This window comes from Panicum virgatum, chromosome 3K (assembly GCF_016808335.1).
Source record: "Panicum virgatum strain AP13 chromosome 3K, P.virgatum_v5, whole genome shotgun sequence".
Classification (NCBI taxonomy): Eukaryota; Viridiplantae; Streptophyta; class Magnoliopsida; order Poales; family Poaceae; genus Panicum; species Panicum virgatum.
In genome coordinates this window covers 28,577,402-28,600,310 of record NC_053138.1, presented here as the reverse complement: position 1 = coordinate 28,600,310, position 22,909 = coordinate 28,577,402, and positions in this window count along the sequence as shown.

The following is a 22,909-nucleotide window of genomic DNA, read 5'->3' as shown; positions in this document are numbered from 1 at the left end:
GGAAATCAGTGCGTCCTGGAGTGGTCAGCCTCTTCCTCCAGGTTGGGCGGTCGAGTGGGTTCCGCCTTCTCCGTGAAGTGCAGGCAGGTGAGCCTCACATCAGTGGGCAAGATGTGAAGCTCGTCTTTTGTCATCGACGTTATCTACCGTGCGGTATTTTGAAGCTTGTTTCAAACTGTTTGTATTTTCCGCTGCGTTTAAACTCTGTTTTCGAAGTGTAACTTTGGCTTGTAAAACTTTATTGTAAGTTAATGTGAAGACTTTTGTTTAACTCTGGTTGTAAGCTAAGTTTGAAAACCTTGGTTGCTTGTAATCACCTGTGCTCGTCTTTTGGCGAGAGTTCCTGTGCAATCGATCCTGGTTAAAGCAGGCAGTCTGGGTGTACTGGTGAAGTGCAGTAGCGGAGGTTTAAGTTAAAAGGTTAATTAGTGCACTTGATCGGTATTATTTGGACTGTTCTGTGACAGCTGGCATCAGAGCTAATTGCACTGGGGGGTGATTACTTAAGTGTTTAACTGCAAAATTTTTGGGTTTTTCGAAAAGTTGATGCTAGATGCGCTAAGGAATAGGATAGATAGTTCGTATGCCCTAATTATGTGTTATAAGTTAGGAGGCATCTAAGTATCTAGTCATTCCAGCACTTCCAGCATTTACTTCTCGTTAAACCTTACTTTTGTGCACAACTACTATTTTGTAACGACGCATCTACGCTAAGGTAAGCAAGGTAAGCATTCTGGTAGTCCTTAGAATAGCCCACGTGTTTCATACGTGCGCGGGTCCCGTATGATGAGCATACGAGGAGGTGATAAGGCTCAATTCAAACGAGTCTGTCGCTATCTGCCGCCTGATATGGAGTGCGGATTTCATACCGTGTGATTGTGATCACAGTCATTTCGTAAGGCAATGTTACGAGATGTAAACCTGTCATGCGGTTGGCCATGACCGTGACCCTTGGGACACGTCTACCCTTGGATGTCCCGTAAGGCGAGTGTACGGGAAGTGAATACGTTGTTATGACGTATGCAGCGCTGCCCATCCAGCGTCGAACGTTTGGGTGCCGTCTCTATAGTGGACGGTAATGTATGGGTGAATATGTGGGAAACTGCATATGCGTTACCCGTGTGGCGTAGGACACATGGGGGCCGTTCGTGTGTGCTGGCACGAAGGGTCCAGAAATGGATAATTATATCTCTCTTGTTGTCTTGGTTTGTCTGCAGGAACACTAACTCCGTTAAGCGCGTTATGAAATCCTTGATCGTAGGAACGACTAGTATATATAGGGAGAGTACGTAATTGTGCCACTAGTTGTCTTCGTATACCATATTTGGTACTTGCTTGGGTGAGAAACGATAGAACGTGCATGCATCTGGCATATTTGAGTTGGTTGACCGCTTTGTTGTTTGCAGTTGCGCCTCATCAAAAAAAAATTTTATTTTGATCGTCTCGTAGTTAATAGTTGTGCAACCCCGAGTTACCAATCTGTGGTTCAAGTGAGTAGATGAGGTTTCAACCAAAGCAAGTCAGTTTATTTTTCCTTGGTGAACCATATCGCAAGGGAAATGATTCATGCTATGTGTTCATATTAGATATGCACATCCTTTATTTGCATGAATTAGTCCTGATAGCGGAATGGCTAACCCAGGGGTGGTTATTTTGCAGATGGGTGATAACCATGCTGCCAACCATGAAAATGAGAATCAAGGAGCACAGCCACAACCACCTCCCTCCTTGGCTCAGGCTATTGCAGCTCTTATTGCTGACCGCAACGAGCAGACCGAGTTGATGAGGCAATTGGTGCAAAACAATGCCGGCAGAGGTCGACAAGCTCCACCAGCAGAAACTGATTATGTCGGTTTTCTGGCCACCCAACCACCTCTGTTTCACAAGGCAGATGATCCTCTTGAAGCCGATGCATGGATTCGCACCATTGAGGACAAGTTCAGTATCCTCAATTGCACAGAAGTAGACAAGGCAGCCTTTGCAGCGCAACAACTGAGAGGCCCAGCGAAAATATGGTGGGTTAATCACAAGTCTCTACTCCCCGCTGGTGCGCGTCTCACTTGGAATGAGTTTGTGGCAGCATTCAAGGCCCATCATATTCCTACTAGTCTGATGAGAAGGAAGATGGCAGAGTTCCTGGAATTGAAGCAAGGAAACAATACTGTTCTTCATTATGCTCAAACCTTCAACCAGTTAGCTCAGTATGGTGGTTTTCATGTGGATAGTGATGAAAAGAGGCAGGATTGCTTCAGGAGGGGACTGAACACCAAGCTGCAGGACAAACTAGCTCTAACAACTTGTGCCAACTTTACCGAGCTAGTTAATAAGGCTATTACTCAAGAAGATGCTACCTTAGCTCATAAGGCCGACAAAAAGAGGAAGGCACCTGTTGTATCTTCCAGCAGTGCGCCCCAGAGGTACAAGCTAGTACAGACGGGAAGTCAGCAGGCTCCAAGTCATCCACCGCAGCAAGGCCGTTGGGTTGCTAGGCCGCCACAGCAGCAGTCGTGGGTACCACGTCTCCCAGCGCCACAGCAAGGGCAGAGACCTCCCGCTTCGCAGTTTGTACGCCCCAGCAACTATCCTTGTTATAACTGTGGGCTTCCTGGGCATTTTGCACGTGAATGTCCCATGCCACGCAAACAAGTCAATTACCAGCCTCCTACCCCAATTTCAACTTCTAGTACCCAAGATAATAAGAAGAAGACCGTACCTGTCAAAACGGGTCGTGTGAACTACACCACATTGGAAGATATTACTGATGGTACTCAAGTAATGATGGGTATGTTTTCCGTTAACCAGCGCCCTGTTGTTGTATTATTTGATTCCGGAGCATCTCATACATTTATCAGCGAAGCGTGCGTAGCACGACTCAACTTACAAGTAACACACATGAAAAGACCATATATTATTCATGCACCGGGAGCACCGTTAAAAGCCGGTCAATGTGTTCCGGGTGTATCCCTTGACCTAGGTGGGAAAGTTTTCCAGACCGATCTCATTGTTCTTCCAAACCAAGGAATAGATATCATTCTTGGAATGAATTGGATGGAGGAACATCGTGTTATCCTTGATACTTCATCTCGCATTGTCCGAATCAATTCTTCCACACATGGCATTTTGAATATTCATCTTTCCCAGCGTGAAATTCCAACCACTATCATATACCATCTTGAGGGGAAGATTCTAGAAATAATACCGGTGGTTTGTGAATACCCCGATGTGTTTCCGGAGAACTTGCCAGGCATGCCTCCCGATCGGGATATTGAGTTTGTCATTGAGTTACAGCCCGGCACAGCGCCCATATCTCGAAGACCATACAGAATGACTCCAAGTGAGTTAGCTGAGTTGAAAGTTCAGTTGCAAGAGTTATTAGATAAGGGTTTTATCCGACCCAGTACTTCACCATGGGGTTGTCCAGCCTTGTTCGTGAAAAAGAAAGATCATGGGTTGCGACTATGTGTGGACTATCGACCTTTGAATGCGGTCACCATTAAAAATAAATATCCTCTTCCTCGCATTGATATTCTCTTTGATCAATTAGCCGGTGCCAAATTCTTCTCGAAAATAGATCTTCGATCTGGTTATCATCAAATCAAAATCCGGCCATCAGATATACCAAAAACAGCATTCTCCACTCGTTATGGTCTTTATGAGTATTTGGTCATGTCCTTTGGATTAACCAATGCTCCAGCCTACTTTATGTATCTCATGAATTCGGTGTTCATGCCAGAGTTGGATAAATTCGTCGTGGTATTCATTGATGATATCCTAATCTATTCCAAGACGGAAGAAGAACATGCTCAGCATCTTCATATAGTACTCCAGCGTCTCAGGGAACATCAGCTATATGCTAAGCTCAGCAAGTGCGAATTTTGGCTAAAGGAAGTTCCATTTCTAGGTCATGTTATTACGACTGAGGGTATTTCTGTTGATCCCAGTAAAGTACAGGATGTACTGGACTGGAAGGCTCCAACCTCAGTGGCTGAAATCCGAAGTTTCTTAGGGTTAGCGGGTTATTATCGTCGGTTCATACCGGAATTTTCCAGAATTGCTAAACCTATGACTGAACTTCTCAAGAAAGGTACCAAATTCTATTGGAGTGACCAATGTGAGACAGCTTTCCGGAAGTTAAGAACTCTACTTACTTCAGCACCAATCTTAGCTCAACCAGATACTACAAAGCCATTCGATGTTTATTGTGATGCTTCGGGCACCGGAATTGGCTGTGTTCTGATGCAAGAGAATCGGGTGATTGCTTATGCTTCTCGATCACTCAAGCGTCACGAAGAGAACTATCCCACACATGATCTGGAATTAGCAGCCGTAGTCCATTCTTTGAAGATCTGGCGACATTATCTTCTGGGCACCAAGTGTAACATTTATACAGATCACAAGAGCCTCAAGTATCTTTTCACTCAAGCTGATCTGAACATGCGTCAACGACGATGGCTCGAGTTGATTAAAGATTATGAGCTTGAAGTGCACTACCATCCAGGAAAAGCAAATGTGGTTGCTGATGCGTTAAGCCGCAAGGCTCACTGTCATTGCCTCTCTGCTATACCCTTGAGTGAGTCTCTCTGTTTTGAGATGGAAAAGCTAAACTTGAGCATTGTACCCCATGGCACATTGGCTCATCTAGAACTTACTCCTACTCTTCGTGATCTAATCATCGAAGCACAAAAGAAAGATAAAGGAGTAAAGGAAATTCAAAGAAGATTATCAGAAGGAGATCCGAAAGTAAACTGTTTTCACCAAGATAGTGATAATGTGTTATGGTTCAAGAACCGAATAGTGGTACCTAAGAATTTTGAACTCCGAAAGAAAATTCTTGATGAAGCTCATACTTCCCGACTGTCCATCCATCCTGGTAGCAACAAGATGTACCAGGACCTGAAACAACGATTTTGGTGGACTCGAATGAAAAGAGAGGTCGCTAAATATGTGTCAGTGTGTGACATCTGTCGCAGAGTTAAAGCTAGTCATCTCAAGCCAGCAGGAACTCTGCAGCCTTTGAGTATTCCTGAATGGAAATGGGAAGATGTTAGTATGGACTTTATAGTGGGGTTACCTCGGACCCAAAAAGGTTATGACTCGATTTGGGTTGTGGTTGATAGACTAACCAAGTCAGCACATTTTATTCCAGTGAGTACTCGTTATTCCACAAAAAGATATGCTGAGTTATACGTTGAGCGTATCCTATGCCTGCATGGTATACCCAAGACTATCATCTCTGATCGTGGAAGCCAATTCACTGCTCGCTTTTGGGAACAATTGCATACTTGCTTAGGAACTCGTGTGATTCGTAGCTCTGCTTACCACCCTCAAACAGATGGCCAAACAGAAAGAATCAATCAGATTTTAGAAGATATGCTCCGTGCTTGTGTCTTAGCCTATCCACAGAAATGGGATCAATGTCTGCCATTAGCGGAATTTTCTTATAACAATAGCTATCAAGAGAGCATCAAAATGGCACCATTTGAAGCATTATACGGTCGTCGATGCCGAACACCTTTGAATTGGTCTGAAGCGGGTGAAAGAACTATCTTTGGCCCCGACATGGTTCAAGAAGCCGAAGAACAAGTCCGCCTTATTCAAGAAAATTTGAAAATCGCGCAGTCTCGGCAGAAGAGCTACGCTAACAAAAGGACTGATCCACTCGTCTTTAAAGTGGGTGACCATGTATACTTAAAAGTATCACCTTGGAAAGGCGTTCAAAGATTTGGAGTAAAAGGAAAACTAGCTCCCCGCTACATTGGTCCATACCCAATCGTGGAGAGATGTGGCCCTGTAGCTTATCGATTGGATCTTCCAGCAAAATTTTCGGCAATTCATAACACTTTTCATGTATCACAACTCAAGAAGTGTCTTAGAGTTCCGACTGAAGCTATTGATAGTGACTCAATTCAGTTAGAGTCTGATCTCACTTATCCTGAGCATCCTATCAAGATTATTGATCGTAAGGATCGGATTACTCGTCGCACAACTAATCGATTCTACAAAGTTCAATGGAGTAATCACTCCGAAGAAGAAGCTACTTGGGAGAAAGTAGAATTTCTGAGATCCAAGTATCCAGACTTTTTAAATGCTCATCAAGGTACTTCTCACTTACCATCTCACCTTATACATTTCCTCGTGCTTGAATCTCGGGACGAGATTCCTTTAAGGGGGGAAGGCTGTAACACCCCAGTGTTAATCAAGGTGTTAATCATGGGTTAACCCGCTAATTATGGACTTAAGCTCATCATTAGCGTTAATCAAGTTCTCACGGTAAATATCGTTTAGCCAAGTTCGACCCAGTTTTTCTCAATGATCCGAGTTTCAATTCAACTTTCGCCCAAAAGCAAAGTTGTAGATTTTCTCGTCCTCTGCAACTTTTATTTTGGCCAAATTTCAAGTTCTTATATCAAATTTCGAGTTTTGGACGGTCAAAATCGGCTCAAAAACTTTGATTTGGTCACTTTGCCTCCCCTGCTTGTCAGAGCACCGCGGCCTCGACGTCGTCGTCGCCACGCGTCGTGCCGACGACCACCATCGCCGCTTAAGCGCCCACGTTGCCGAGTGGGATGCCAAGTTCGCTTTCGCCTTCCCGTTCCCCTTTCCTCGCCCGTGCGCAGAGCACGTAGCTGAGCCGAACCCTAGCTGCCGCTCGCCGCGCCGGTGCCGATTCCGGCCACCTCTCGCCGCCGTGCCTCGATTCCTCGCGTTGCAAGCCGCGCAACCTCGCCCTACACCTTCTTCGCTCCATCTCGTGCTCGATTGAGCCCTCCGCCGGCCGGAATCGAAGTTGCAGACCGCGGCCGCCATTGACAGCCCCGTCGAGCTCCGCCCCTCCCGTCGAGCTCCCCTCCCCGACCTCCCTCCGCTCAAATCGAGTCGCCGGTGAGCTTCTCCGCGCGCCCCTCTCCCTTCCCAACCCTATCCCCGCTCGATTCCGCGGCCGCCGGCGCTGGACCACCGCCGCGCCGCCGTGGTCGCCATGGCGCCGCCGCTGCGCCCGCTGCGGGCTGCCTCCGCGCGGGTCCCAGCCGCGCGGCCGTGCGCCCCCGCTCCGCCGGACCCTCCTGGCCGCGATGCGCCCCGCCCCTTCGCCGGCCTGCGCTGCCACCGGCGAGAACGCCGCCGCCGCAGCAAGCTGCCGCCACCCCGCGCGCTTCCCGCCCCGCCGCGCGTGCGCCCTGGCCGCCCCCCCCTCTCGCGCCCTGCTCGGCCGCGGGCCCCGCGCTGGCTCCGCGCGCGAGCCGCTGCGCTGCCCCGCTGGCCAGCCCATGGCCGCCGCACGCGCGCAGCCGCGCCGCCGGCGTGAGCGGCCGGGCAAAACAGAGGAGCCGCCCATCCCCTCTCTCTGTTCCACCGCCAAGTAGGGCCCACGGGTCAGGAGAGTTAGGGTAGTTTTGTTTTTATTTTTGTTATTCGGCTGAAAGTTTGATAATCGTAGAAAAATGCAGAAAAATCCCAAAAATGCAAACTAAATTTTGTTAAGTTTCTAAAATCAAGATCTTCAGTAGAAAAATGCTAATGCATGAAAAATGTCACTTTTACCCCTGCTAAATTTAGGGTTTGCGTTTAAGCTAGTTTATTTTGTATCGGTTGTTTGGTTTGTCTAAAAATCCTGAAAATTTTAGGGTAGCTTACTCTTTGCATGTATGATCCGCTGGAAAATTTTCAGGTGCTTAACCTTTGTGCATGTTCGTGGACCTATTGTTGTTTAACTTCTTTTCTAGGGTTAAAACGACTGCTCTCGATCGTCTTTAAATGTTGTTAGTTAATTATTCCATGCTTGTGTAACCTCGTCAAAGCAAGTTTCTGTTTTAATCCATGCTGCTCTAAGCGAGTTTAATAGTAGTTGTTTCGAAGGAAACACTTCAGGCTAAAAAGGCCTTAGAACCAAAAGCTGCACATCCGTTCTAAACCTTTGCTATCGTAACCCTAGTTGTAAGGTTGCTCCGTAGACGTTTTTGGAGTTTGGTGCATGCTTTTCTCTGTGTGTAGTGCATTGCATTATTTCTTGAGTCTCATGCATGGCATATTTTCCTCGTGTAGCTGCTGACACCGAAGTCACCTACGAGCTCATTGCCGAGCCGATCCAGGAGCCGCAAGCAGGAGAACAGCAGGAGGACGCAGTCAAGCACGCTCCTGAAGAAATCGCTAACCCCGCTGACTTGCAAGGCAAGCCCCGGAGCATATCCCTTATTTTAAATTACTCCATGTTATACTTTAAGTATTGTGCATTTACGTTCAAGGAGTTGATTGGAACCATAGATGCATAATCTTGATTACCCAGTGTCATTACTAGTGTAGGTATCGCTAGCACTGCTAGGCTTAAGTAAACCGGTAGAAGACGGGTGATTTCCTGTCACCCGCGAGATATAGGGTTGTTACTTCAGGCAGTGTTATGAGAAATAATGCAATGAGAAGGGAAATTGGAGACCGGGCGGAGGTAAAGTTGGACATGATTATTGATTAAGGAAAGTTGAGTCTCCGCCTGCGTCGATTGAGGACCGTTCCGTTGTTGGCCCTTTGACTGAGGATTGAACAGTACTAACCACATGCCGGAAGTAGGAGGTAGTCGAAACCGGTAAGCTAATTACCTTAATTGCGTCGGAATCTGGGTCTCGACCTGCGGTGCTGGGTAGGGTTGACGGATGGTGAAGTAGCCCACGGGTTCACTGGGTGTTCGCACGTGCGGGGCTCATCATCCGGGTGCTTGCGGGCTTGATTCAGACTTCGGGGTAATTATGGGAACAGTTGACGTGTGTGGCCCGACGGGGTTTACGCGTGTCATGTGAGTTAGGTCCACCTTGCAAGGTTAAATCGGATCGATTCGTCGTGACTCGCGGATATGAGAGCCTTGGTCAATGCGTCGCATCGTAGTAAGGATTGAAAGGCAGAAAGAGAAAAGATTAATTTGTGTTGTTGTTCTTGAAAAGATAATATGTTTAACCATGTGTGCTCTAGAGAATTAAGCAAACCTAGTTTCTAGCTATCAACACAATTTGAGCTAAAATATTGAAAGTAAGGATCCAGTTTTAGTAGCTTTTAGCAAAATAACTCCAGAGCCAAAGAGCTGTGCATGTCTAGATAATGGGCTAAGTATACCCATAGACGGGTAAGCCTTGCTGAGTATTAGAATACTCAGGGTTTGGTTGTAACCCTTCTGAGCAGGCTGTGTTCCGGAAGACTGCGAGGAAATCAGTGCGTCCTGGAGTGGTCAGCCTCTTCCTCCAGGTTGGGCGGTCGAGTGGGTTCCGCCTTCTCCGTGAAGTGCAGGCAGGTGAGCCTCACATCAGTGGGCAAGATGTGAAGCTCGTCTTTTGTCATCGACGTTATCTACCGTGCGGTATTTTGAAGCTTGTTTCAAACTGTTTGTATTTTCCGCTGCGTTTAAACTCTGTTTTCGAAGTGTAACTTTGGCTTGTAAAACTTTATTGTAAGTTAATGTGAAGACTTTTGTTTAACTCTGGTTGTAAGCTAAGTTTGAAAACCTTGGTTGCTTGTAATCACCTGTGCTCGTCTTTTGGCGAGAGTTCCTGTGCAATCGATCCTGGTTAAAGCAGGCAGTCTGGGTGTACTGGTGAAGTGCAGTAGCGGAGGTTTAAGTTAAAAGGTTAATTAGTGCACTTGATCGGTATTATTTGGACTGTTCTGTGACAGGCGGGTAGGTGCGGAAGAAATCCCCAAACCTGTTCACCTGAGGCTCAGCCCTTGGGCCATGGTTACCGGCATTGCCCATTTGATTAACTATGGTCGCATAAGTTCAGTTTGTCGAGTCAGGATGTCCGCAAGGGTTGGGTGAATGGGAGGGTTGGGAAGGGGGGGCATCGTTGTTGTTGTTGTTGTTGTTGTTGCCACCCGATCCACTAGCACCATCCCTATCTGTTCCCGAACGCAACACCATCCTGTTAATAAACAAAATAGTTAGCGATCGGGAATGAAGGATAGAGAATGATCAAAGGAAGGGTGGAAAGACAATGTGTAGATAAAAATCTAACACACAATCAACACAAGAGTAGTAACTCTAAGAGATAGAGTAGATTTGGTCCAGTAAGATTAACCAGAAGCAACTAGGCAATATCTTGACAGCAGCACACTAGATTGATCAAGTACAAATTTAGAAACCATAGGAAATAGTATGCATGCATGCAAGGTATGAATGCAACATGTCGTCTCCTCACATCATGAGCACACCTTAACGTTGTAGCACACACTCATGATCCGAGACAACCGCATTGCCCAGTAGCGCTACAACCCTCCTACTAGCGCTTAGGACAATGGGTGATTCTCACCCTCTCAACCCCGGTAAACGGCTCAAAAGGTTTCCAGCAGGTAAAGGGGTTTTTCTACGCTCCCGCTACTCATGAAAGCAAGAGGAGTTAAGCATATCTTAATTAAACAAGTGAAGCAATAAGGAAGAATTAGCTCTAAGACGAATGAAGAAAGGTAGCATTTTACCTTGAGTTCAAAGTCTTAACAAAAATAAATCTTAATGGAAGTAATCAAATTTTATTTTACTCTCAACCCACTAAACAAATTGTTAGATTCACTTCATGGAACCTTAGCTCTAATACCAGTTGTGAGAACCACCCAATTTAATACTATTTTAATTGAACCGCCAGTCATTATCTTCCAGATGAGAGTTAACACGTGCTTGCCAGAGAGCGTGCCACGTCTTACCCCACATCTAGAGACACGAATAACCGACACGTCATTCGTCTAAAATAATATTAAATCCGGTAGTCCCAGTATGTGCTCCAACATACGCCCAGAATCAGCATATACACAAACCGTTTACAATCGAATACATCGCCAATGAACCACAAAGAGCAGTTTTACATTACCAGAGTTCAAAACTTAATATTACAAGTTCAACATAGGAAGGTTCAAACTAATCTCTATTACAAGCCTTGGGCTCACGAAAGCCATATTATACAGAAACTTACAGATTATTATATTTACATGCTCTCACGGAGTTCTGCTGCGAGAAAAACTAAATGATAATGGTGTCTTGCTCAAGAACATCATCACAGCGTCAACGACCTACTCCTCCCCCGCACCTGGATCGGCGGGGTAGAAGTGGCCGAACACCACTTCTGGTTCACCTGCAACTAAGTTTAGAAGCAACCTGAGTACAAAGGTACTCCGCAAGACTTACGCAATTAAATAAACAAGGATCATGCAAAGGCTTTGGGGTTAAGTAATTATTGCATAAGCAGGAGCTGTCTAGACTATCACCTAGCAAACTTAATCAATCTTGCCTAACCCCCAGAATATTTTAGTTGATTAAGAGAGTAACATAATAATCATAAGATCATCACTATGACATGAATACAAAGTCAACAACACCGAAACTCTCTATGAAGAATTTGACGAACCAAGAGCTTGCTCATATCCGAGAGCGTGGCAATTCGAATTGATTATAACCTTGCAAGGGTGTACTACTTGACCCACACGACGCGAGGACCATGCGACTCACGCAACCGATCACGCCGGGCAAGGGGGTACTCACGTCAACCGCTCCCAACAAGCCTCGATCATTGAACCTCACACCTAGCTTACGAGTAGAGACTTAGTTCCACCAGGGACATCTCTAAACTTTTCTACACATAGGTCCACCTGGGACACACTAAGCCTCTCTGCATAGCCCGTAGCCACGTATCTAGGACTGCACATCAATGATCAAGTCAAAGAAGGTAATTGGCTCATCCGTACCATTATATTGGATATGTGGTAGCACGGAAAGGTGCTCAAGGCCGATGGCATCCACTCGGTCCTTAATCGATCTAAGCGGACTATGCCCATGTGACTTCATTCTCTAGGCCCTACCATTCCGCTCGAACCTCGATACTACCAGACCATACAACCAAGCCAGACCAGTGCGATCAAGGGTAACCGGTAAATGTGATCCTCCAAATTATTCATGTATAGCGAGCAAAAGAAGTACTCTAAGCAGGGCTAAGCATCTAGTCAGGTTAAGTAATTAACTAACTAACTAGTGCCAAGAACAAGGATGACAAATCAAGGAAGGATAATGCACGCAGATAGGTACAAGAATGAAATATATATATACTATATAACCCAACATTACCCGGTGAGATAACTAACTAACTCAGATTAAATAGGAGTAAGGAATCATGCTTAGCTGCTTGCCTTGGTTAACTTCGGACTCGACCGTGAACGGGACTCCGGGCTCAGGCTCAACGGACTTGGTGGGATCCACGGGTTTGACCTCCGAAAGATCGGTCACTATAATGCATGAATGTGATGCAAGAATTAAGAAATGAACTTACACAACAAGCATAAATCATGGAATAATTTGAGAATGCAAAAGTCATTACAAGAAACTCATGAAAATTGGATTTGCAGGAAAAGCATTTTCCTATAACTAATCATAAATAGATAAATTTTCAACTACTCGAAACAAGGTAAATCATAAAAGGCATGCAAACATACCCAAACACATCCAAGAAAATTATCATAGATACTAGGCATGAACACAAAGCTGACAAAATTGGTTTCACCATTTTATCACTTTCCAGCCAAAAGTCCTGCATTAAACCATTTTCGGACAGAATAAACGGAAACACACTAAAACCCTAACAAACAGCAGTGAAACATACAAAATAACATTTTTCCTAAGTAGATCTCAGCGATACGGACCCAACAAAACAAGTTTCGTATTTTTCAGAGCTATACACAAATTTCGACGCATTTTTTAATTTTGCAGATAAATAAAACGTTACAAAACCCTAGCAAAATGCTAGGCGCACCCGAGGGCAGCCACCCCGGCCACCGACAGGTGGGCCCAGGGGGCCGGGCGGCACCACCAGGCTGGGTCAAGGCCAAGGCCTACCTTGACCTAGCACCTGGGCACGCCCACGAGCGAGGCACGCGCACGAGTCGCGGCGTGCGTGACGCGGCAGCGCCGGCGGACGGCGGCACAGCGAGGCGAGGCCGGAGGGGCTCGGGGCGAGGGCGAACGGCATGCCCCAGGTGATGGCGAAGCTCACCAATGGCAGCACAGGCGGAGAACGGCGACGAGGCGGCGTCCCGGCGGAGGGAGGCGGCGGCGGGCGACGGCGCTCGTCGGGGAGGCCCTGCGGGAGGGGAGGGAGCCGGGTGAGGAGGGGAATGTGTCGAGGAGAAGGGGATGATGCTCCCCATGCGAGGAATCGAGGAGGGGTTCACCGGAGGCGACGAATCGCGGCCGGCAACGGAGCTCCAGGCAGCGGCGTCAATGGCGGCCGGCGGGTACGGGGGCGATTCCGGCCGGGGTTGGGCTCAATCGAGCTCGATGAGGATCAGGGGAGGTGGAGGACGAGGCGGGGCAGGCTCTGGCGCGCGGAATCGGGGCGAGGTGCTGCGGGGATTGTCGGCGCGGCGACGGGGCAGCTCTTCTCGGCTCGTGCGCGAGGAAGAAGAGGTGGAAAGGGGAACACGGCAGCGGGGAAGGATAAGGCCGGCGACGGTGGCTGCAGATAGGGACGTGTGCGCGCGGAACGAGGATAGCCGACGCGTGTTCCAAGGATGGACGCCGGCGAAGCCGACACGCGGCACGCCGCGATGCGTGCCCTGCTCGCCGAGGCAAAGCAACAGCGGACCGTCCGCTGCCCAAATTTGGGTTCTTGACAAGATAGGGTAGAAGAGGAGGACTGCGCAGTGTGACAAGGGGAGAGGGTATCCGGATGCTTGGCCCATTGGAACCGGTTGTCCATTTAGGTTCTACTGGAAGGCTACTAGGAACGGTTGTTGATGAGGTTCTGTTGGGGTGCTTTGTAGAAGTGGTTGTTACTTAATGACCGGTTCTAGTGTGGCCCTCAACACCGGAAGGTTATTGCGTAACAACCAGTTCTGGTGTGTTCCACTAGAAATGATTGGCTTCTGGAACTAGTTATGCTGTCTAACAGACCGATTGTACACTGCCGGAGAACAACAACCGTTTCTACTGCTTTGCTTTGCAACCGGTTACACTTTTTAGGTGTTGATGTGCCGGTTCTAGTGTGGAGTTCTCTGGTAGTGGCAGCTCGTCGTCGGCGAGCGCGAACATTTTTGCTCTCGGGATCCGTCAGCGCCGATCCGATCTGATCGGCCAATATGCGGAGGATGGTGATGTGGTTGCGGCTGGCCGAGTGGCCGTTGAGTCGGCAGGACGTCTTGGTCGTCACGTACATTGCCATGGCATACCCGAGCACGAGTCTCTAGTTTGTTGTGGAGGGCAAGACCTGTCCATGCCCATCGCATGTATGCAACAATACATGTCATCCTTTCGCAAAAAAAAAAATACATGTCAAGAATAGACAAAGTAGGAAAATAATAAAAAAACTTCCTGTTTATGCATGCTAGGCCCAGCCGTTGCCGTCTAAGGCCAGACTGAGTACTGAAGTTTGGCGATGCTGGCTTGCGGCTACTTCGATCTGCATGGGGCTGTAGTTGGTCATGGGTCCGCCTCGGACCGTCGTCGATCAGCGCGGTGCGTGAGGCCTCCTCGTGGTGGAGCTCGGCGCGAGGCGGCATGCCGCCGAGCAAGGTCGTCGGAGTACCCAGGTCTCCTGGCGGATGTGTGGCCGGTGATGTACTCAGCGAGGCTGCCACATTTATTCCATCTCGTAGGCTATGCGTACAGACACAAACAAATTACTGCATCCGTGTTTGCATGTTTGGTAGGCTACAATCGATTAATATAAACGAGATCTCAACTGATTGACAAGGAGTAAATCTGTTCTCCAATAGGCAGCATTTAAGAAGGATGAAGGAAAATACGTCTCAGATATCATATCCAAGTGCACAGGCCTTCCGAAATTTATTGTTACTTTAGCTGACCACTTGGCCAAGCAAAAAGAAATTGAACGACGAGACTCGGAGATAAGGCTTCTGTGCATCAGTTGAAGAACAACCCAGAGTTTGATTGCTTACAGGATCTATTCGGCTGGCTGCGTTCCAACTTCCGTCCTTCCCCACAGCTCCTCAAGAAATGCATCTTCTACCTGTCAGTTTTTCCTCGGGACAGCACTATTTGTCGGAAGCGTTTGGTGAGGCGGTGGATCGCGGAGGGTTATTATTCAAAGGACACTAATAGCAGTAGCTTGGAGGACGAAGCGGAGAATCTCATAGACAAGTTTGTCGACCTGTGGATCATGCCGCCGCAGCAAAAAATTAATGTGTCCGGTGCCGTGAGAATGAGCTCCTGCCAAGTCAACTCTTTGTTCCTGGAATAGTACATCATCTCAGGGCAAGCTGGAGAGAAAACCATCCTTCCACTGGAAGTCTCTGTACTGGAAGGGAGGCGCCACTTGATCACAGAAAACATCGGGCAACACCTAACCATTGGCAGCAGCTGGGAGCGGGCCGAGTTTGTGTACAGCAACCTGGACTTCTCCCGGTTGCGGTCTCTGACGGTGTTTGGTAAATGGGAACCATTCTTCATCTCCAACAAGATGAGGGTGCTCCGGGTGCTGGATCTGGGGGTGTTTGGATGCCCCTTCAAAACTTTTGGACCCATCACATCAAACGTTTGATCACTATTTAAGAGTATTAAATAAAGTCTATTTGCAAAATCTTTTCACAAATGGAAGTAATTTTTCGAGACGAATCTAATGAGTCTAATTAATCCATGATTGGCTACTGGCACTACAGTAATCATCCGCTAATCATGAATTAATATACCTCATTAAATTTGTCTCGCTATTTTACACAGGGCTCTGCAGTTAGTTTTATCATTAGTCTATATTTAATACTCCTAAATAGTGGTTAAACATTTGATGTGACACCTCCAAAACTTTTTAACTCCCATCCAAACACCCCCCTGTAGGGTGCGTTAGGCGTAGCTTCTAGTGACCTCGGGAGGATGTTCAAGCTTCTGCCTCGGCTCAAGTTCCTCTCCCTTAGAGGATGCAGCAACATCTTCACGCAACCATGTGTTGGTTTTGTCAATAATACGACATTTGAAGCATGTGTTGTTGCGTCTGTATGAAGTTGCACATGCTGTATTCGACAGTGTGCAGCAGCTGTATGGCAGTCCCTCCTCCACGTTTGGTTTTGTCAATTTACATCTGGATGGATGGGGGTATCTTAAGTTATGTTTGGTTACATGTACCATTTGGTTCATGAATGGTAGAAATCCAAGATTGATGTTTGGATGGGTGAATAATATCAACTCATCTAGGATGAAGCCATCCCACCTAAATTAATTTTCTGCTAAGAGTGGTGAACCATATGATGTTTTGTTGTGTGAACCAAATGATAATGATAGGATGATCCTGGATGGCGTCTGTCAAGGGATGCACTACGGCTCCCGACCTCCAGTGGATATGGGTCCACGCCCAAAGTGGGGCCACACTGGATACCGACTGCCGATAAGAAAGGAAGCTTTCCGACAACCACCGTGCGGAAGATCTACGCATATCTTAACCAACTTGGGAAGAAAACCGCCCGGCGGCCTTAGAGTAGGAAACCCTAAACCGACTTGTACTCCAAGGGTATGCATCTATAAATACCCTCAGCACCACCCTTAAGTAAAGGGGAGAGATTCATCTAGGGTTTAGCAGTAGCCTAGGGGCTCCTACGAGCACCCTTGTGCTTCATCCTCAATAAATCAATCCACCAAATAGGACGTAGGGCTACTCCGGTGCAGAGGAGACCTGAACCTGTATAAAAATCGTGTGTGCTCTTGTGTGTTCTTGCGATGATCCCGATGTTGATTCCGATCACTGGTCGGCGACCTACCCCTGTCTGACTAGATTTATGATCATCGACATTTGGCGCATCAGGTAGGGGCAGTTTTTCTTCTCGTTGTTTCAGGATCTTCGCCATAAACAAGGGCGCGTACAGTTTGCCGCGGATGTCCCGTCGGCACAGTGACGACCTCGGCACGGGGGCTGCAGCTTCACCAGCGGCAACGTCAACACTGCCGATGCGAGCTAGTCTGTTTCCACCTTGACGGCATCTGCAAGACTGCAACTCTGGAACATTGCGCATCGTCAACAACTCCAGATTGCAGCAGCACCGACCAAGCCTGGAGTCGAATACAGATTTGTTTCACCTATCAATTGGCTCATGATTGGTTTCCCACTACTACAAAAATGATTTGCAACACCTCGAAATTGTTTTAGAAGTGGACCAAAAAGTCACCTGTTCATATAAATGGTCGTGCGCACTGTAGCAACTGAGCCCCCCCCCCCCCCCCCCCCCCCCCCCGAAAATGGCTATAAAAATTTGGGCGTCTTCCTGCTCTCGACCCCCCCATTGTTTGGTCGGGAGAGGAGCTCCCCAAGATCCAAAAAAAGAGAAAAGAGGGGGGGGAGGTTTTCAACTTGATTTCCTTGAAATTTGAGGCTTTGGGAGGTAAGTTGACGCCAATTCCTTGTCATTCCTATGCTCTTTTGTTGGATTTGTGGCTCAAATGGAGCTCTCTTTCTCTCTTACTAGCTCTCGATCTCCATGGTGTGGTTTAGACTTTTGAGACACTATTTTCCTCAAACTTTTGGATGAAGTTGTGCTATTTTAGATGGAGAACAAGATTATCTAATCATTTGGATTGGATCTACATGTTTTAGCCTCATTCCTTAGTAAATTAGTCACTAGATTTATGGAGGAGAGAGAAGAAGATTTGTTTTTTCCACCATTTTTATACACATGTATAATAATTTTTTTTTCCGCAAGATATTATGCTACAATAATAGGTTTGGTTTTTACTTTCTTATTTAGTACTATTTAAATTACTTTCTTTCAATATATATGCTTACAGATTAATATATCTTCAATGTCATTTATGATTACTATACTTGGAGGAAAGAATTTATGTTTTTCCTAATTATTTTTGTGAATAGTAGCTTGTTTTAATCCATTTAATTATTTGTTACTGTTCAAAGATGGACATGACGTGGATGTACCATGCAAAAAGGACAGACGCCTATTTTCGTGGAGAGCTTAACAAATTCATTCAAGTTGCTGGGAACCATGCAAGAAATGAGAAGACACAGCTGATGCATTGCCCATGCAATGACTGCAAGAATTTGAGAGTATTCAGTGACCCAACTACAATCAGATCGCATGTGATTGTGAGAGGTTTTGTCAAGGACTACACAGTCTGGAAGAAACATGGCGAGACGAATGCTCCACCTCAGGCAGATAATCCACTTGATGAAATCGTACAAGATGAGGATTTTAACAGATTGGTTCATTCTTATTTTCACGTCGGCGGAGATGATGACGGTGTCAACGACAATGATGATAATGCTGATGATGACGGTGGTGGTATTGGTGGATCCCATGGTGATGACGTTGACTGTCCCATGGATGGTGATAGTAGTGATGATGAACTTGAGGACGGTGATTTTCTCGGCCAGTTGTTGCGCCACACCAAAGCGGAGGTATTTGTTGCTAGTGCCCGGGGGTTAGCAAACTTCAAGACGGTGAAAAAATCAGCTGAGGAACTTATTTATGACCACTCAATGGGATGCCCGAAACACTGGACCGTGCTTCGTTTCATACTTGAGCTGTTGACTCTGAAGGCTAAGTATAGTTGGTCAGATGGTAGTTTCAATGATCTACTGCGTATTTTAGCTTGGTTGCTTCCAAAGCCAAATAAAGTGACAGCCAACACATACAGAGCAAAGAAGCTTGTCAGCCCGTTCACCATGGGTGTGGAAAGAATCCATGCGTGTCCTAATCATTATATATTATATCGTGGGAACACTTTTAAAGACTTGAAGAAATACCCTGTATGTTCTGCAAGTCGATACAAAAATAATGCTGGATACTGTGGTGATGACAATCAAGATCCAACCAATATGAATAAGGGGAAGGGGAACGTAGCGAAGAATAATAGTGTTGCCTCCGTTGAGCCAGATGACGCCACTTTAGGCACTTCTGAGAAGCAGAGTAGAATTCCCACCATGGTTATGTGGTACCTCCCAGTTTCCGATCGCCTTAGGCGTTTCTTCTAGAACCCAAAGGATGCTGAGCTGATGCGATGGTGGATTTTAGATAAGCGCAAAAAGGGTGACGAAAAACTTCGACATCCAGCTGATGCTCGGCAGTGGAAGGAATTCGATGACAAGTACTATTTGGAATTTGGGAATGACCCAAGAAATGTTCGGTTCGTGCTGAGTACGGATGGAATGAATCCGTTTGGTGAAAGAAGTAGCACGCACAGCACATGGCCAGTGATACTGACAATGTACATCCTGCCTACATGGATGTGCCAGAAGAGGAAGTATCTTTTGCTATCCGTGCTTATACAGGCCCCAAGCATCCTGGCATCGATATAGACGTTTTTCTTGAGCCTCTGATGCAAGAGATGGAGACTTTATGGAAGGAGGGTATCCATATATATGATGGTTTTGCACGGCAGCCCTTTAATCTTAGAGCTATTATATTCATCACTATCCATGATTATCAGGCATTGTTTGTCCTGTCAGGACAGATCAAAGGTAGGACGGGATGCACGGTGTATGTGGATGACACTGTATCGTCTTTCCTTGAGGGTTCTCGGAAGGTAGTTTACCTTGAATACAGATGTTTCTTGGTTGAAGGGCATAGGTACCAAAGTAAGAAGTTCTATAATCATTTTGATGGCAACCCTGAATTCCGTTCTACTCCAGAATGACGAGACGGGCATTATGTTTTCAATATGGTCCGAAAGGTCCAGGTCATTTATGGGAAAAAGAAGGAATATGGGAAGAAGAGAAAGAGAGATAAGGCACCTATCGAAGGCGTACCATTCAAGAAACAGTCCATCTTTTACAAGTACTTGCCATATTGGGCAGATCTTGAGGTCCGCCATGCAATCGATGGTATGCACCTCAAGAAGAATGTGTTTGGTAACACAATTGGGCTCCTCCTGGAAACATCTGTCAAAACAAAGGATACATACAAGTCACGACAGGACTTGGTTGCCATGAAGATAAGAAAAGATCTTCACCCTATTGAGAAAGGGAATGGTAGATATGAACTTCCCCCGGCTAGCTACAACTTGACACGTGATGAGAAGAAGGCAATGTACGAGAGCTTAAGAGGGTCAGAGTCCCGAGTCGTTTCACGTCCAACATAAGAAAACTAGTGTCAATGAAAGATTTGTCACTATGCGGCTATAACTGTCATGATTGTTATGTGTTGATGACGTTGTTCCTCTCGATTGCAATAAGAGCAATCAAGCCAGTATATGTAAGGATGGTAATCACTCGGTTGTGTTGCTTCTTCAATAGGATTTCACAAAAGGTGATAGATGAAGACGAGTTGCAGGATCTCAAAGAATTCATTGCGGAAACTATGGTGCAGCTCGAGATGTGCTTCTCTCCGGGGTTTTTTGACATAATCGAACACCTAATGATTCACATGGTCGACCAGATACGGGCACTTGGTCCACTTTACCTTCATGAAATGTGGACGTATGAGTGTTTTATGTCCATCCTCAATCGATACGTACTGAAACGTGCTCATCCTGAGGGGTCCATGATAGAGGGATACAATACCGAAGAAGTCATCGAGTCTTGCCTAGGTTACCTAAAGGATAACGTGTCCATTAGTTTGCCAATTCCATGTTTTTTGGGGAGGTTGGAAGGTGGGGGCACGGTTGGGAGAAAAATCTTCATCGACAAAGATTTCAAAGGTGTACAACAAGCACATTATAACATCTTGCAGCACCTCACGATAATGACACCTTTAGTCAATCAACACTTGAGCATGATTCGTGCAGAAAGTAATGGTCGCTCGGCTGATTGGATCATGAGAGAACACAAGCGTCGACTGACTGCATGGTTGAAGGACCTGCATCTACCAGATAGGGAATCCGTGGAGGAACAAACAATCAAAAGATTGGCAGCGGGTCCATCTAGCCAGGTCACATCATGGCAAGGGTACGATATTAACGGATATCTATTCTATACTGTCGCCAAGGACAAGAAGACCGTGTCCCAGAACAGTGGTGTTCGTATTGCAGCCTTAGACGAGAGAACAGGACAAAATACAACATATTTTGGTGTCATAGAAGATATATGGGAAGTGCACTATAGTTCCAATATACAAATCCCGGTCTTTCAGTGTCGTTGGGTCAAACATCCGAAAGGTGTTGAGGTGGATGGATATGGAGTCACGATTGTAGACCTCAACAATATTGGCTATAAAGACGACCAATAAGTACTTGCGTCACAAGTCGCACATGTACTCTTCGTCGCTGATGCTGCAAAGAAGACAAAACACGTTGTCGTCCCTGGAAAACAAGATATCATAGGAGTTGAGGGAATCGATGATGCGGAAGAATATAATCAGTATGATCAAATGAACCTCTTCACAGACCTTCCACAGAAAATTAAAATTATAGAAGCGGGCATCAGAAAAGATGAGAAGCCTTGGGTGCGCAAAGATGGTGAATCGAGAATTATTACCGCTTAAATATATCGTGCATTCATGTATTCTGAATCAATTATAAATATGAGGTCCGTTAATGTTCGAAAGTGATTGTAATATGTTTATAATAATACAATTCAAAACATTAGCCTCATTTTATATTACATTTTGATATTTTTGATGAGATTTTGATATTTTTCACGTGTCACACATGTGACAATATGACTATGGTTAAAATTTCAATATTTTATCATGTGTTTTACTATTTTATTTTGAACAAAAAACAAATTTCGGAATAATTTTGAAAAAAAAATTTAGGGGCGGGTGGGCTCATGGGCCGCCCCTACTAATGTATTTGTAGGGGTGGGTGGGGACCTGGCCCGCCCCTAAAAATCATTTTCAAAATTATTCCAGAAATTCATTTAATTGAAATAGATCTGCAAAACAGTTCAAAAAATTGAGAAATTTTTACCACAAGCATTCAATGAGGTGTAAAACACATGAAAAATATGAACAACACAGTTCAAGATGTTTAGTGATTAAGAGTGTTCAAAACACAAAGTTAGCCTTAAGTGATATGAGATAGTAGTATGACACATGCCTATATTGTTATTTTAACACCTTAATTCGTTAAATACACTCTAGTGTGACTCTGATATTTTTCTCGTGTCACACATGTCACAATATGGCTATGAAAAAAATTTGACACTTTTATCATGTGTTTTACTATTTCATTTGAATTAAAACAATTTTCAGAATAATTTTGAAAAAGATTTGTAGGGGCGGGCTGTGCCCCCACCCGCCCCTACAAATGCTTTTGTAGGGGCGGGTGGGCTTATGGTCCGCCCCTAATAATCATTTTCAAAATTATTCTAAAAAATTATTTAATTGAAATAGACCTGCAAAACAGTTCAAAAAATTGAGACATTTTTACCACAAGCATTCAATGAGATGAACAACATGCGAAAAATATGAATAATACAATTCAATATGTTTAGTATTAAAGATTATTCAAAACACAAGGTTAGCCTTAAGTAATATGTGATGATAGTGTGACTTAGTTCCATGTTGGGGTTTCAACAATTTATTGTATTATACAAGTGGAAATATTTTTTTTATATTGTACATATGACAATATGGTTATGTTCAAAATTTTAGAATTTTTTGATGTGTTGAACTATTTTTTGATTTAAATGATAGTTTGAAAATCTATTGTTAGGAGCAGGCTGGGGCCTCACCCGTCCCTACAAATCGATTTCTATGTGCGGGCCGGGGCGTCACCCGCCCCTATAAATCGATTTGTTGGGGCGGGTGATGCCCCGACCCGCCCCTAAAAATCGGTTTCTATATATACCCTAGGCTCCGAAGACTTGGAAAATTTTCGGAGCTCGAGCGCGCGGACGCCGTTAGGCTGCCAAATTTTTTCGCCGCCTCCTTCCCGCGCCTCCCCCGCCGCCGCCGCCTCCTGCACGCGCCGGCGCCCGTCCCCGCCGCCGCCTAGCCTCCTCTCCCGCCGCCTCCTGCCTGCGACGCCACCCCCTACTCACGTCGGCGGCGCATGCCGCGA